Consider the following 17,627-nt stretch of genomic DNA (forward strand, 5'->3'; position numbering starts at 1 on the left):
ACCATGAATAAGACAGAATACATAATATCCAACAGACTTTTTAAGAGAGAAAAATGGTCTGCAGTTCACAAATGAATAACGTTTACCAACACTTTTTCAGAAACACTTTTGCGTGACAGAGTTTTTTCTTCTTTTTTCCTGTTAACTGCCCTTTCTCCCTCAATCTTTAAACAACCTTCCTGCAATTTTCAGGTTATGTAAAACAGACATTTCTTTCTGGCATATGTAAATTTTGGAAAGATTGGTGACACCTTTTCAGTTTAATTAAGGTTAGAGTGACCAACCCCCCACCCGAATTCCTCTTTTTGATGGTGGAACCTGCCCCTTTCGAACCTTAACTAAGAATGCACAACTGTGTGTCCTTAAATATTCAGGGTGACCAAATGCAAAGCAGGACAAAGGCAGAGCTACTCGTAAGCCTGGCAAATGCTACGTTCCCAAACATGATAATGGGAATGTAAGGATTGGGGTGAGACTTGCAAGGGAAGTTGGACAGGTGATTAATTCCTCAGTTCATGCCAACTTTTCCTTGCAAATACCACACGCACACACGCACGAGAGACAGTGTGCATGCACACACAAGAAACTGTGCCCACCCATCCCCTACCCCAGCTTTCTGTCAGTATCAGAGCGTGGGTGTTGGGGGCTGGGCAAGGGGGCACAATTAAAATCACTTGGGAGATATTGGCAGGAGAAGAATCCCAGGACTTGCTCCCTCACTATCCTTTCCCCCCCCCCCACCCATTGTGGCACTTGATTTAGATTGTAAGCCTGAGGGAAAGGACTTGTTTAAAAAGAAATAATAATTTAAAAACCCAACAACCTCTAAACTGCCCTGGAAGCCTTTTTGGCTGAAGGGTGCAGGTAAAATATGATAGATAGAGAGATGGATGGATGGATGGATAGATAGATCTATCTATCTATCATCTATCTAAGAACTGATGGGTTGGGAAAAAGTTAAGCGTCTCCTCTTATCCACTGATTCCCCCCTTCAAGTGCCATCAGCATTAAGAGAGAAACATGGGGTTGGGGGGGACACTTTTATTGCCCCACCTCTCTTCTACTTCCTCCCCAAGATTCCAGTACCTCTAACTATGGAAGAAGGAATTGCAGTAAATGCAAACTGGACCACCCCTGGCTCACAAGCCGCCCCTGCTAAAATGCCTTAATCTTAGAGAAGTCTTTTAATGGCAGTGATTAAAAAATACAGAAGCCCTGCCCTGCCTCTTGCATCTCGCCACTCTAGTCATCTCACAAGACGCGGTTGGGATGGGTGGGAAGCTTGTGCGTTTGTTTGTTCAGCACTTCACTACAAGCCCATTAGTCAACATGTATTAATAGTCCTGTAAGCAAAGGCTATCATTATTGTTCATTTCGCTACAATAGGTCATTATTATTCACTATTTGAAGAGCTTTCCCCTCCACGCTATTACAAAGCACTGAAACCACTGGCTCTGATATGCTGTATTGAATTACTCCAATAATTACCCTGTGCTACACTGATTCAGAGGCAGGATATACATCCTTAAAGTGACTGTAATCTTTCCGTTTTTATAAAACATAAGCATGTGCCATAAAACGTACACAGTTGTTGGAAGTGTATAAGGCACTGTAGCTGAGCTTATTTTAAGGCAAAGAGCTATATAAACCTGCCATAAGGTTTTGCTTACGTATAACAGCAGCATAGAGAGTGTAAGATAGGCATAGGATGCGATAGGCAAGAGAACCAAAGATCACTAGGGCTGATAAAAGAGCGGTTGTCATTATAAGTTGCATTTTCAGTTGAATTTGGGGAAACCACTTGAAGCATTCGTTGTGTTGAGCTATTTCAATTACTTCTGTTTGATTTGTTCATTGCAAACAGCTGAAAGTCTGCAAATTTTGACAATAAACCTGATTTGCAATGGGGGTTGAATAATTTTGCTTGCAACTGTAGTTCAGAATCAACTTTCCACCAATGCAATGGCATTTGTGCTAAGGAAGGACACAACTGGGGCCTTCCCCTAAAGACCAGGGATTTCTGCATAATGACCTTCTTAAGCAATTGTATTCAGTTGCAAAGTCATGTATAGGCCGTAACTGGAAGCCTCCAAAGCAAAAAACAGCAGTAGGTTGAAGAAAATTGGGAGATCATTATTATGTATAAACATACACAGCAAGCACAGCAAGCAAAACATCCTTATTTTAAGAATAATATTATGACATATAAAATAAATAGTTTCCATTTATTTTATTAGATAGCGAACTTCTACTCTGGCAGTTTTACTCTATCTGTTGCATACTGGTGATAAACTAAGAATTAGTTTCCTTGTTATATTTTGTGATCCGGTTATATGTTCTTTTTCTTGTTTTTTTGCCTTTGGGTTGGATCAAGGGGAAAGGCTCCAGAAAGACTTGCAAAGTGTCCCTAATATGGTTATCTCCCCCATACACCCCCTCCCACAGCTCACGCCATTCAATACGGTCTTCTTATTTTCTGTGTATTATTATTATTATTATTATTATTATTATTATTATTATTATTATTATTAATTTATTTATATAGCACCATCAATGTACATGGTGCTGTACAGAGTAAAACAGTAAATCGCAAGACCCTGCCGCATAGGCTTACAATCTAATAAAATCATAGTAAAGCAATGAGGAGGGGAAGAGAATGCAAACAAGCACTGAGTAGGGTAAACAGGCACAGGGTAGTGTAGCATTTTTCAGCCCAGTTCACTTCCATTATAAGAGCTTGGCTGAGGGGGTGGGAACAGACCCTTTATTTTGAAAAAAAATATTTCAAACCCCTTTATTTTAAAAAACTTTATTTCAAAATAAAATAACATTCCATTTAAAAGTATGTGTGTGCTTCTATACATGTGTGTGAAGGCGGTTTAGACATATGTGCCTCTCTGGCCCTCAAGAGACACATGGAGGGGGGAGCAGGGCTGACAAAAATAACTCTTTATCGAACCACCCTGAGGGTATACCTAAAAGTTATCCCCAAAATCTCTGCAAAAGATATGACAGGAACAAATCATGGTCAATCATTTAGCAGGGGGGCAGACCATAGCTGAAGCTCTCTGGGTGATTAAAAAATGATTAAGATACAGAAAACGAAGTTTAATTTTTTTTACATAAAAACACAGAAACAGACAGTATACATAGAGACAACACACACACACACACCTTTGTGCAACCATAACCATAAGACAAATCCAGGACCAATTAAAAATACAGATTGCCTCTGAAAAAATAGAGGAACTTGGAGCTTTTCTCTTTCTTTAAAGGCATCTTACAGCCAAACAAAATTGGATGGGGGCAAGCCCATTTGTTTAAACCCAGATATGCTCCACTCACATATAAAAGCAGGAGGTGGATGGAGGTCCAATTCTTAGAGCAAAAAGGACGTGTGGATGAAGAGAGCTAAACCCTGTCCCCAAATCCCATCTTTCCTCCCCACAGCCAAACTCTCATAATGGAAGTGAACTGGGCTGGAAGGACTTGGGTGGGGTTTGGGTTTGTGGAAATAAGGCAGAGTGGGTCAGCTCATAAGAAGAGCCATGCTGGATCAGACCAAGGGTCCATCTAGTCCAGCACTCTGTTCACACAGTGGCCAACCAGCTGCTGACCAAGGACCCATAAGCAGGACATGGTAGAACAGCACTCTCCCACCCATGTTCCCCAACCACTTACTGCCTCTGATACTTCCCTCACTTGAGCTCTTTTGTTCTTTGGACACCCCCTCTCCCTACTTTATACATGATTGGGGTAGACTTGAGTGGTTGTTGCTTTAAATAAACGGGACTAGTTGGGCCCTTCTCCACCATTTCTATGCACAGCCTCAGAGCCTTGAATACCTATCTGCTGTTTCCATAGCAGCATTTCCAGCTACATGGAGTTGCAACTTTATTTGCTCGTTTAAAACAAGACCTCTCTTTTCAATCCTAGTTTGCTCATCCTGTTGATTTTACTCCCTTCACCACGCTATTGTTAAATATAAATAAAGCTCCATTTTGAAGTATAAAATGTAAGGGATCATTTTAATTGGAATGTTAAGTTTGAGCAGATGCAGTTCTTCACTGAATAGCCACACTGAACAATACTCTGTATTTAGATCTAAGAGGTGGGATAATCACAGAAAAAGGAATCTGTACCCTTGACGCATTGCAAAAATGAATTTTATTAGGGGTGTAAGTAGCAAAATTAAATCCAGACAATGCACTGTGTGTGTGTTTGTGTGTGTGTGTTCCTGTAGTAATAGAAATGTGCTCTAACATTCTTTCCTGATTCTGTTAAAAGCTCAATCTGGTCTCTGGTTTAGAATAACAATAAAAATGCTGGCTGAATACAAGATGTCCATTTACCAAGTGATGACTTATCAAGATAAATACATGAACACTTAGTAACCTGGTTATCTAGATCATCCTGCCAAGTGGGAAGGCCAATCCCCTCCCCACCCCACCCCACCCCACCCATCTTAGGATCTCTGTTCAGGTTCAGAAGTGTAAAGTTTTCCTCATGACATGTTGGGACAATACAGATGACCAGCAAGCTTACCAAATTATTATTTGTGGTTATGTTACTACTTGGCAAAGGGTGTCTGGATTCCCCTGCATTATCTTGCAATTTCGAATTAATGTGGTATGCCCCCTAAATATGCATTTGGGAAAATGATCCTTAGAAACTGCCCTCTTCTCCTTAGCAGGGTTGGAAGGCCCCAGAGCTTGTATGAAGAACCCAAGAAGATTTATTGTGCTTCTCCGTGAGCCCCTGCCAAAGGAAGTGAGGCAGGTGGCTACTAGGAGGAGGGCTTTCTCCGCTGTGGCACCCTGGTTGTGGAATGAGCTCCCCAGAGAGGTCCGCCTGGCGCCTATACTGTACTCCTTTCGTCGCCAGCTGAAGACCTTTTTATTCTCTCAGTATTTTAACACTTAATTTTAACTTAAATTTAAACTTTACTGTTTTAACTCTGTATTTTAATTTTATATCAATTTTGCTGCGTGGTTTTTATCCTGGTTGTGCTTTTTATACTGTATTTCGTATTTGTGCTTTTAACCTGTTGGTTGTTTTATTATGTTTTTAATTTTTGTGAACCGCCCAGAGAGCTATAAAAATGTAATAAATAAATAAATCTGAAGGTTCCAAACCAGCCCTAAGAGTAGCCCCACATAGAATGGATTACATTAATCCAGCCTTGAGATTACTAATGTGTGGATCACAGTAGCCAAGTTGTCCTTGTCCAATAATGGGTGCAACTGGCATACCAGCCTAAACTGACTACTTACTGATTACTGGTGGTAAAGTGTTATTCTATTATTCATTTCTCTGACCTGACAAAGATGTAGCCCACAGCCGTTGGGGACCAGACCAAATGAACCCAACATTGCAGATTTATAACTGAACAAGGTTAAAATCATAGTCTCATTGAGGTCGATGTGCACTGCCCAGAGAGCTTCGGCTGATGGGCAGTATAAAAATGTAATAAATAAATAAATGTATTAATTTGCTGGACGTAGTTACTACACAATCTCCGTTAGTTGTTGATGGGCATAGTACAAAACTGTACAGTAGCTCAGTACATTTCACACTTCTAGGAGGGAAGATTCCAGTGTAGTGCAGTCATTAGAGTGCTTGACTGGGACTTGGGAAACCTGGGTTCTAGTCCCCACTCAGCCATAAAGCCTACTGGGTGACTTTGGGCCAATCACCAACTCTCAGCCTAACCTATCTCAGGGTTGTTGTGAAGATAAATGGGGAAGAGAACGATCATGTAAGCCACCTTGGATTCCTTGAAGGAAAAAAAAGGTGGGATAAAAATGTAATAATAAATTTAAAATAAAATTATTTTAATACCGGTGAAATGCCCCACTGTGTGTTGAACAGGAAGGGAAAGTGAAGGGCCTCTGGGAAGGGCTCTCTGTCAGCTCCACGATCTGCATAATTTATATAGTAGAGAATGGGTATCAGTCCAGACCTACTTCGGCAGAGGCAAGAGAAGGAGATGGACAAGAGCTCCTCTGCATCCCCAAACATCCATGCGTAGAGACCTGGCTGGCTGCTAAGTCCTTTGTAAGAGCTGAGCGGGACAGGGAAGGCTTCCAATATGAGGTAGATCAGGTGCGGGCAATGGGGGAGGTCAAGGGGGTCATATTTGCCCCCCCCCCGAAAACACCCCCCATGGGTTGCAGTCCACGGAGTCCCCAAAAATGTTTTAAAAAATCATTTGCTGCCCAAATTTGGCAGTATTTAGGGGGCAATTCAGCAGCAAACTATTGCTACACGGTGCTCCAATATGCCAAAATTGTTAAATTTAGTTTCTTTGCAAGCTAAATTTGACGCTTTTAGTACTTTGTAGCATTAAAAATGCAATTTTTCAGAATTGTTTTGTCCCAGTAGTGCATCGGGGCTCACATGCTGCCCACACTTGGGTTAGATTATTTAAATCAACATTGTCCTATTTCTAATAAAAGTCAACAGAACTGTATGAATTTACAGCAGCTAAAGATGTTGCTTAGCCTTCTTTGCCAGAGGCCAGACAAGGTGCAGACAGCAAGAAAAGCAGCATTATAGTTCTCACACAAACAAGCAGCCAAGACTCAAGGACATGGATGGAGGTGTGATATGCCCATGTGACTCCACAACATAGCTGTAAAATAAACAGACCATACAACTTTATAGAATCTGACAGCCACCTGCTATCACCACATTCTCACATGGATGCAAAATTTAGAAGAGTAATGGATTTCCTAATGTCAGTAGATGCACAGCAACTCCTATGGCAAGTTCACACCATTCAACGTAAGTGGAAGACTTTATCATAGCATGTAATTTTGCCACCCTTCCACCAGTCTTGCCAGGCAACTGCATCATGATGAGTGATTACTGTGAATGGATTATACCTTGTTCAAGTTATTGAGTAAGAACTGCTAGGATTGTGTGAATAACTGTAATATAAGAATGCAGCCTGCAAATGACAACAATACACCGCTAATGATAATCATAGTTACTGACATTATTTTTAATGCATCTGGTGCTTTCACTTGAGCATATGAACTTGATTATAGAAAAGAGGGCATATAATAATAATCCTCAAGGCCAAAACCTAAAAGGTATATTTGTGGCAACAATTATAGTACACTAGGCCAGTTCACACAGTAGGCCTATTCGGACAACATGCTAAGCCATGGTTAGGCCACTAACCCTTTTGCAGCAAATGGCTAATGAGCATGTTTAAACCATGGTAATGTAGCCACCATGGTTAGGAATGATTTACACAACACACTAAGTCACAGTTCACATGACACGCTAAGCCATAATATTTAGCTCAAATCCTGACCACCATGGCTTAGTGTGTCATCTGAACAGGGTCAATCAAAATAAGCTACTGCGGTTTAAACAAGACATGGTGGCTTGTTGTGAGCTGCATCATGCGCCAGTGCATGCTAAGCACAATTTGCATAATCACTGTCTGAATGCAGCTTGTCATATCATCCGGCCCCAGGTAGCATTGCTTGAAGGAGAGTTTAAAAACCCTCAAATAACCCATGGGCTGTTATAGGGTTATTTGGGGGTTGTTTAACCCTCGAACAAGCCATGCCACCCATGTTCAGACAACACAACAAGGCAGTGTCGTGGGCAGTGTTTATGGGCTGGGCAGTGATTATGAAAACCATGCCTGGCATGCGCTGTGGATCACAAGCCACAGTGGCTTGTTCAAGCCACTGCAGCTTGCTTGATAGAGTGAACCAGGCCACAGAGTTAACCTTTAAATTTTGGTACACATGAATTTGAGGAAAAAATAGTGTTAGTAATTTATATACCTTGTGATGTAGTAGTATATGGGAGATATTTAATTTGGTATTGGTGAATTAATAAGCTAATGTATGGGTGGGTGCCTGAAATTTTCTTTTTAATGTATGATCTGAGATTAAATTTGAATGGAAAATCTCATTTGTTGATGGTAATGTTTTCTTTTTTTTCTTGTTGGAGGGATTTCTTTCAGAAATGCATGAAGAAGTAAAAACGATCTGTGGTTGTAAGACAATCTCCTCTGCTATTCACAGATATGAGTAATTTATCTGGCATTTTCACATAAGCAGATCACCTATGTAGAAGATATCCCATCACAGCTGGTGACAATAGAGTTCTATCACATCCAGCTAGTTCTTCTCAATCTCTTTGGTTGTTCAGAAGGCTAACATTAATTATCCTGTTTTATTAGGCATTAATGTGGGTTAACACTGGATGGGATCCCATTAGAGGACATTACATTGTATTGGGGTCTATTAACCTTTTCCATAAAAGGGCCATTAACAGCTCTGAAATGCAATTTCATTTTCAAAGAATGAATCATTCGTGCCTCTGTCATTACATAGTAGATGGCAAATATATTTCGGTCCTAGAGCAATGGGACTATAATTGAGCCTAATGCTTTTCTCACTCTTCCAGAAAAAAATGGTATTCATATTTACCAAAATCAGCTAGAAAAAGTATTGCCTCTTGAATAGGTAATATCCAAGCTAATAAGCAGATGTCCAAAAATGAAGAGACGTGCAGAGAACCAGTTTACTTTGCTTGCTGCTGCTTTAGTTTAAGGCAAACATGCCAGTTGGAATCAAAGACAACTCACAATTTGCTTCAAGTGGATAGAGGGCTTTGCAATGGATCACTGCACTCCATTTGTTATTTGTCATAGAATAAGGCACTGCGCTGCATGAAGGCTCTTACAGACATCTAAACAGCAGCTGACATACACAGCAAAGAAATCCTGTCAATATCCCCACCCCACCCCACCCCACCCACCCAATTAAGTTCATTTTCTTCTGGCTACAGCACAGCAGCCTTTAAAGGGTATTCTCAAGTCCAATGTTCAGTACCCCGGACAGGGGCTCAATGCAGCATTGGCTGGTTGCTTGGCTGTTTCAAAAGGCTTATAAGAGCAGCAGGCTGCTGGTGAGTTCTTGCAGTTGGTGCATACATGGGCACCAGGCCCATAGCCCCTCACATGCATGCAGGATTAAGCCTTTTGCATGTGAGTGCAATGCATCCTCCGATGTTTTTAGTTGGAACTTTCTTTTTGCAGAGTTGATGTAGCTCAGAGTATAGCTATGAGCCAGGAAGCTCTGGGTTCAACTCTCCCTTCAGCAACAATCACACTAGATGTTTTTAGGGTCTTCTCAGTGGCTGCTCCCAGGCTCCCTGCTGAAAGACGTGAGGTTGGTCCTCTCTCTATTATCCTTCCAGCAGCTGGCAAAAACATTTTTATTCAGGAAGACCTTTGGCATATAAACTGGTCTGTTGCTGAAGGGGGTGGGTGAAGTCAATTGGTTGGGTGCTGCTTATTTCTTTTACTGTTGTGCTTTTAATTTACTTGTTATGTTATGTTTTCACTAAGATTCTGTATTTTACTGTTAGCTGTCTCGAGCATCATTTCTTGCCAGAAAGGCAGTATATAAATTCAAAAAACAAATTAATACATGGCATTAGGCAAATAGACATTTGATCAACCTCAGTTTCCATCTCCAATACAAATACAATAATTCTGACCTATCTTACAGGCTGTAATAAGGAGCACTAATACAATGTATGTTAAGCACCAAATGCACTATATAAATGCTGTTAATAACGATGTTTATTAATATTATTTAATGTTAGTATAATATAAATATTTTCAATATTTATATTATGTGATGTTAATATTATCAATATTAATATTGTGTGATACTATTAATAAATAATAATAATAATAATAATATCACATGAAAATGTAGAGTTTCTGCTATGATCAAACAGATTAATTTTGCAAGTGGTAATGGCTACACACAACCAGTTGGTACCAGGTAGGGGACATACAAGCTTGACAGTCATGTGAAGAAGCTTTTAATTAGGGATTAGGCCTGATTCACCAAGTCACAAATAAAGCTTCCTGTTCCATCTATGCATTTTTTTGGCCTTTCCATGTTTGTGACAAAGCAATCATGAGAATCAGCTTAGTTGTCACTATCACGGGCATGCATTTAGTCTGCCACATGAATTCTCTCATTCGGTTCACTGATTATGACAATGCTGGTGATGTGTGCTTGTGGCAGTCAATTCATACAACCAAGCTGCCATGTGAACATTAAATATAGGAATGATGGGGTGGGGTGGGGTGGGGTGGAGTGGGTGGGGTGATGATATGGTTTAAAATAAACCCAAATTCTGATCATGTGAAATAGCTCTGTTTTTCTTTAGCCAATACATGGTGATATAGAACAAATTCCTCAACTTTCATTGTTGAACAGGACTTTCAAAATAAGAAGAAAAATTATACTGATCGAACTAGCATTGTAATACACTGACTCAGGTACACACATGGTGGCTTCAGCTTTGCACAAACTGGGGCCACCTATTCACACCAATGTTGTTGCACACTCCATACACACAGCAGGAGCATCAAAGTGTGTTTTGGATCACAGCATCAAAGCACCACTACTGAAAATTGGTACCTTCCTAACCCCAACCTCAAAGTTAAGCCAAAAAACTCCACTGATTTTAATTAAGCCTATTAAAGTCTGTGCCATAATTGGTAAATCAATGAACTGAAACATGCATGTGGCTTCAGGGAACACCACAGCAATGACTAAGGCCATTAGGCTCTGGCATGTGGCAGTTATGTCATTAGCAGGTGCCAGGGCCTAAGACCCAATCTCGAGCCCTGCTTACATTTTCAGATGCCCAGCAGATGTCCAACAAATTACTCCAGATCACTTTTGTAGTGGACTTGGGCAAATTCACTCATCATTCTTTAGAAGGAAATGTGGTACAAAATAGTAAATAAATACACAAACGGACTGAATAATGCCACAATTCACCTCTTTAAAATACACATATACACAATTTAATTGACACGCCTTCCCAAGCATGATCAACACAGATTTCTCCCACCCCTGTGACGCCACAAGGATGAGCACAGCCTATTACTATGTATTTCAGCTAAGCCCTCAAGGACTCCCTTTTATACACCACAAAAGAGAAACTAGAAAGATGAAGAAAACTGCCTTGGAATACACTGATACATCTCTTGATATTCTCTCTTATTCCCTGACCTTTTACAGAAGAGCGAACAAGCTTCAAGAATCAACGAAAAAGCCATCAGATACCGGCTAGTTACAATGTCACAACCCCAACAAAGGTTAAGTGGGGCAGTAGTGGAAAAATTTCTTCGATGTTCCTTAGGAATCAGAAAAGCTTGCGCAGAGGACTTCAAGGGGTTTATTCCATTCATGAGCTATTCTCCAGCTCTCTCCACCCCTCCAACCACACTGTCACTTCCCACACACATACACACACATTTCTCTCTCCTCCTCTTTTTGCCTGGAGAAAGAGAGAGAGAAAGACAAAACTGATGTCATTGTAAGTTGTTCTATAATATCTTTTCATCCCTTTCCTCCTAGCATTGTATATCTTCCCCTAGATAATCCACGTGTGCCTTTTACTTCCTACAGCATCAAAGAGGAAATATACCTTTATCACAAGAGGATTCCACCTACACCCCATTATAATTTCTGAAATGTTTATTTTTAAAAAATCCAGTTATGAAACCACAAGCACCCTTGCAGTTTCAAAATCTTGTTCTTAAAGGCCCTGCTGTTTTTCCCCTTGCAAGTACAAAATGCAAATCACACAAACATGGAGATGGATGACAGAAGAGCATGTGCAGTATGATATCTTTAAGTCAGGGCTGTGCAAATTATGCTGTAGCAAAAAATAAATAAAACTCTGCAGCAATTTAATCCAAATTTGATCATACGCAATGGTGCACATTTGTGCTCATTTATCGTATTTTAATATTTTTAATTTTTGTAAACTTCGCAGAAAGCTTTGGCTAAGTGGCAGTAGAAACGCAATAAATAAAGTATGCTGCTTTTGCTTAATCCCAGAAAGGAGCTGGCAGGTATATAGGGCAATATAACTTCATGCCTTGAGCACTGAAAATCTTATTAAGACATGCCTATGGCTTCCAAAATTCACTGAGCATTGGCTACACCCTGCCAAACTTTCCTCTACAGCCATAAGTACTAGAAACGTGATTGTTGTTTTTTAAAATGGGGGGAGTAGCCATCAAACACTGAATACATGCCCACACACTGCTCTTTAATAAATACTCAGAGGTCCTCAAATTTTGTTTTGGCTATCTCAGCTGCACAAATAGGGTTAGGGATTTTTCTCATTATTGTGCTTAACTCTTTGAAGCTCAGTGCAACTAGGGGAATTATTCTTCCCCCGCCAACACTCCAGCACCAAGCTAGAGAAGAAGATAGACCCTCCTCTGATCACCCTCACCAGAGGGTAAAGAAACACTTGCTATAGCGAGAGAGGCAAGTGGAAATGTCAACACCCCCCTCTAAATCAGCAGGCTTTTCAGCCGGAAAGACATATTTCCAGCAAGAAAGATATCTGCGTGGGAAATGTTTATGCTAATGTTTGTGTCTAGGGAATATATAAAGTGCTGTACAGCACTAAAAGCATGAAAGCAATGATCTAAACAATTTGAGCAAATAAAGCCTTGGTCCATCCCACTATCAATTCCATACCACCCATCGAAGCATGTGCAGTGAGGGCTTCGGGGAAAAGGCCAGGGTTTCTCTCATTTGTACTGCAATATGAAGAAGCTAATTTGTGCTGCAGTATGTGGAACTTAAGCAAGGGAAAGAAACCCAAGGGTCCCTACACCCCCCTCCCCCATGATAATTCTGTCCTTCTTCAAAGCTTACCAGGTTAAAAAAAGAGACCTGCCTCTCCCTCCAACCTTTTAGCAAGCACGGAGGTTTTGAAGAAGAGGCGAGGTCTCACCTGACTTGCAAGGAGCTTTCGAGGATGACAGAAACAGCATTTCTTTCCATTACCAAAGTTTTCTGCAAGTTGGGCAAGAATCCGACCCTCCCTTGAACCCTCAGTGCTTGAAAGAGCAGAGCTGCAGAACTTTCCCTCAAGCACCAACTGTTTGGCTGTTTCCCGGCTTCTGTGCAGTTCCTCCCACCCCATTTAAAAAAAGGCTGAAATGCCTCCCCTGTGGTGTTGTTACTGACAGTGAAAGCTTTAATCTAAAATATGCTATTGCTTTGCGCCCCACCCCACCCCCACTGGCACCTGAAAGCTTCTCTGAAATAGAATTTGGGCCTCGGGCTGAAAGAGGTTTTGCACCCCTGTGCTAGAAGGTTGAACGGAGAGGCAGGTGTTTCCTCAACGGCAGGAAGCTTTGGAGAAGGGCAAAAATGGACATTTATTCTACTACTTCTATCCTGCTCCAACGTGGCCTGCAAGGGAGAAAAGGCCCCAACTCTCCCTTCCAGCCTTCTAGCAAGCATGGAAGTTTCAGGAAAGGGTGGGATTTTGCCTGACTTGCAGGAACCTTTGGACAGAAGCAGTATGAGGAATGCCTGCTGGTGCTTTTATTAGTCAAATTACTGCATGAGTGACATGAGAGACTCTCTCACCAGGAGGCAAGAGGTACTCACCCCTGGTGAGCAGGTGAATAGATTTGGCGAGGCCAGTCTTCAGGTCTAAATTTTCCTTTCTCACAAATGACCTAACAGGGGAGAGTGGGGAGTAAACTGAAGAACTTGAAGCTGTCGTTAATTTCCAGAGTCTTCTTTATTTGTAAGATTGATAAGCTGCTCTATACCTAAAAAGATTCCTGAAATGGTGAACATTAAAGATGAAACTATGTTTCAACTTCACTCTTGGCAAGAAAAGCTATATACACGGGAGATGGCTGCTTTAGCCAGAATCAGAGACAGCCCAAGACTTTTTGCTGCCTGAGGTGAAGGACAAAATGGCATCCTCTCCGCAATCTACACACAGAAGCTGACTGGACCGGCACTTATATTTTACTTTAATACTACCATTGGGATAGCCTCCTCTGCCATACTTAAAGAGGCAGGGTAATTTAGCAGGCCCAGGACAGGTTGTGTGACATACAAAGCTCTTTCCTTCAACAGAGGGGACCATGAGGAATAGCAGGGAGGCTTGCAACCACTGCCTCCAGCACCTGCCACCTGAGGTGGCTGCCTCACTCTGCCTAATGGTAAGGCCGGCCCTGACCAGATTTAATGCCAAACAAGAGACACTGTGAGAGTGTAACACTTTAAAGAATGCGGAGATCATATATGGAATCACACATTGCCCCCACAACACCTCTGGAAGACTTATGGAACACTTTCTCATCTTCTGGCAGTGCCACACAATTACAAACAAGGCCCTTATGCGAGTGTAATTAATTTATCGCACTCTCTTTTACACCACTTATGGTCCTCCAGCTCTGTGCACTGTACAGGCTAATACTGTCTTAGCAGGAGTCAAACATTTTGCCTGGACTCCAGTGGTGGAATCATACGGATGACCCAATACAATTTATACCAGTCTGCCTACTGCCCAAACAGAATGGGCCTGCCTCAAGTCGGGAACAGCTGTTTGCTTTGTATAGGAAACTCGCTTTCCTTGTCAAAGCAAGTGGGAACAGGTTCCTACCTTGGGGAAACAGCTTTCCTAGGAACAGACACAACTGTTTCCTTATCAAAGCATTGCATATGGACCTCCAAACTTGCCCGCCCCAAACAGAAACTGTTTCATGCAGGTTCTGTATCATGCCTCTCTAGCCACCAAAAGCCCAACTGAAGTTGCTATTTGCTTCTAGCTGTATGTTTTCAAGTCCCTAATGTTAAAATTCTTTCCACACAATCCTTCTGTGTTAATCTCATGTGAAAAGGAATGGCCACTGTGTTTGTAAATGTGGAAAGGAACCAGGTTAGGGACCAGAATAGGAACATTCCACTCTCCATACAGAAGCACTCTCCGATAATTCCCTCATGTTATTGTTCCCAATTTCACTGGAGCTCTGCTCCTGTTGTAAATCTTAACCTCCTGCTTCATCTAGCTCTGAGATACACAGGAGGGCTGCACAGAATGTCCAAACCCACAATCACTGACCGAAATGTCGCCATTTTATTTTCATTTCAACAGGCAATGCTCCAGCTGATTAAATCATACCTGCAGACTTGTTAGCAAATACAGCAGCACAAAAAGAGAGCGGAATGTAATGAAAACACATGAAATGAAAAACAGTTTTACAGCTATTCTATTTTCAGACTTGCATATTTCTGGCATTGAACGCAGCCTCTACTCAAAGCAAAAACATGCATTTTTATTTTTAGTCCACTATTAGGACAGAAAACAGAACAAAAGCATTCATATTTCTTGTCAGGAAAAATATAACAGATGGCTGGAGGATTGAAAGATGTACCCCGTGACTTGTAGCAGAACTGGAGGAAATGATGGAGAGGCACATGGCCTGTGTGGTAGAATGGCTAGAGTGTGGACTGGGTCTCTGGGCTCTAGTCCCCACATGGCCATGAAGCTCACTAGGTGATGTTTGGCCTGTCACTGAATCAGCTTAACCTGCCTCACAGGGTTGTTGTGACGATAAAATGGTGAGGAGGAGGATCATGTAAGCAACCTTGGGTTCCTTGTAAGAGGAAAAAAGGTAGGACATAAATATAACAATAAATAAAGAGATTTGTCTTCCTTTCTTTACACCCCTTGCCCACCCTTAGGTTAAGATCCACAGATTTACAAGAAGGTCAAAATTAAAAAGCCCACGTCATATGTCTCAATGTCTGGCAGAGCTAGACAGCTTCTTCTTAACAAGTCTTTGTGGAGCCCAATATATATGATACATCAATTTTTGCTGAATCACCCTCAATCTACAGAATTAGTACATAGAATCATAGAATAGCAGAGTTGGAAGGGGCCTAAAAGGCCATCGAGTCCAACCCCCTTCCATTGATTCGACTGCACAATCTTCATTCCATTCCTCTCTGACATTCAGAACAACTACTTTACTATATTCCAAAAGACTTTTATTAACAGCTATTGTATTTCTCACGTCTTTTTTATTATTATTGACTGAATGTAAATTGTTTCAAGAGCCTTTTTGTTGTTGTTCAGGAGCAGGATAGACCTTTAAAATAAACAATATTTCTCAGTTGACTCAACCTGCTTGGAGTTTTGCCATCACAAGTTCAAATCTGATTAGTTATATAGCACTGTGATATCATTATCCCGTTCACTACATGATCCCTATTTGATTATCAGCCACGCCACAGATGCAGGAAGTTTAGCACTGACTCTTAACTGCTATCACATATAGAACCATTTCGTTGTTTATTTATATATTACATTTGCATTTCATCCTTCCTCCACGGAGCTTAAAGCAGTGGATATAGATTGTATATCCTGCCTGTTTGGTGCATTCTCTTACCCTCCTTATTGCTTTATTATGATTTTATTAGAATGTAAGCCTATGCGGCAGGGTCTTGCTATTTATTGTTTTACTCTGTACAGCACCATGTACACTAATGGTGCTATATAAATAAATAATAATAATAATAATTGTCCCATTTCCCCTCAAAGCAATCCTGTGAGATAGGCTAGGCTAACAGAGAATGTTGGGCCCAATATCACCCTGTGAGCTTCATGACAGAGCAGGGATTTGACTCCAGGTCTCTCTGGTCCAATTCCAACATTCTACCATTATATCACACAGGCTCTAATGACGTTAGCCCATTCACTACATGAATCCTGATTGGCTGGAAGATGAATGAAAGAAGAAGCCAATAAAGGAACAAAGGCACTGGACAGTGAGTATTTGCACAATTAACATATTATGCAGGAAATATTTGTACCTCAGTGAAATATCTATTTAAAAAACAAAAACTGCAGATTATATTGCAAGGCCCCACTGAACATTTCAAGAAGAGGTCTTGGCCATAATGCTAAGCATTAGAGCAGGCTCTCCAATTATGCCCTTGTAAACTAGATTATCAGGCACAGAAGGTTTATTGAAATTGTCTCTTCCCTTGCTCCCGCCCCTTTTAGTCCACAAATGACTAGAACAGGCATATGTGGACAAGCAGGCTCTGTGTGTGTGTGCGCGCGCATGCGCATAATAAATTCATTGCAATGCAGCCCTTGCTTTTTAACTTGCTGCATTTGGAGGTCACATACAGGAGAATGGAGACATTACAAAGTGATATGGAGAACAAGGTGATCTTGTAAGTATGTAAAACCCTAAACTGTACTAACGTATCTATGGCTGGCCAGCATGTACTCTCGCCCACAGATTATAATTCACATAATGGTTGATGGCAGAATTCCTCTCACTACTTCCACAGAAGCACTGTAAAATCAAAAATCTCTTAGGCACCCAAGTTGGGACCTTTCCAGGGCACAACCCAGCTCTTTATGGTTCTTCTGCCAAACTGCTTAAAGCTTTAGAGTGTAAAAACACAGTTTTGGGTGGTTCCATCCTTGATTGCTGCAGAAAGCCAATGCATATGTTGGAATACTGAAGTAACATGTCCCCAGGACTCCTGTCCCCAATCAGGAGGCCAGATGTTGTGATATGCACGAGTGGAAGCTTGCAAAGAGCTTTCAAGGGCAATCCTACATAGCATGTGCTGCAGTAGTTGAGTCCTAAAGGCAAAACAAAACAGTGCATCTCCATAGTTTTCATCAAATCCTGTTCAATGTTCTTGTCGCTAAGCTAAATGCACTCAGTTCTTCCACTTTTGGTTGTTTAAAGTGCTTATTATTCCATC

General features: G+C 41.2%; 1 protein-coding gene across 1 annotated transcript in view; it reads right to left on the reverse strand.

Annotated features, from left to right (window-relative positions):
• VOPP1 (VOPP1 WW domain binding protein) overlaps positions 1-17,627 on the reverse strand; it is a 65,549-nt gene that overhangs the window by 15,432 nt on the left and 32,490 nt on the right. The window lies entirely within an intron of this gene.

This window comes from Elgaria multicarinata, chromosome 1, assembly GCF_023053635.1.
Source record: "Elgaria multicarinata webbii isolate HBS135686 ecotype San Diego chromosome 1, rElgMul1.1.pri, whole genome shotgun sequence".
NCBI classification, from domain to species: domain Eukaryota; kingdom Metazoa; phylum Chordata; class Lepidosauria; order Squamata; family Anguidae; genus Elgaria; species Elgaria multicarinata.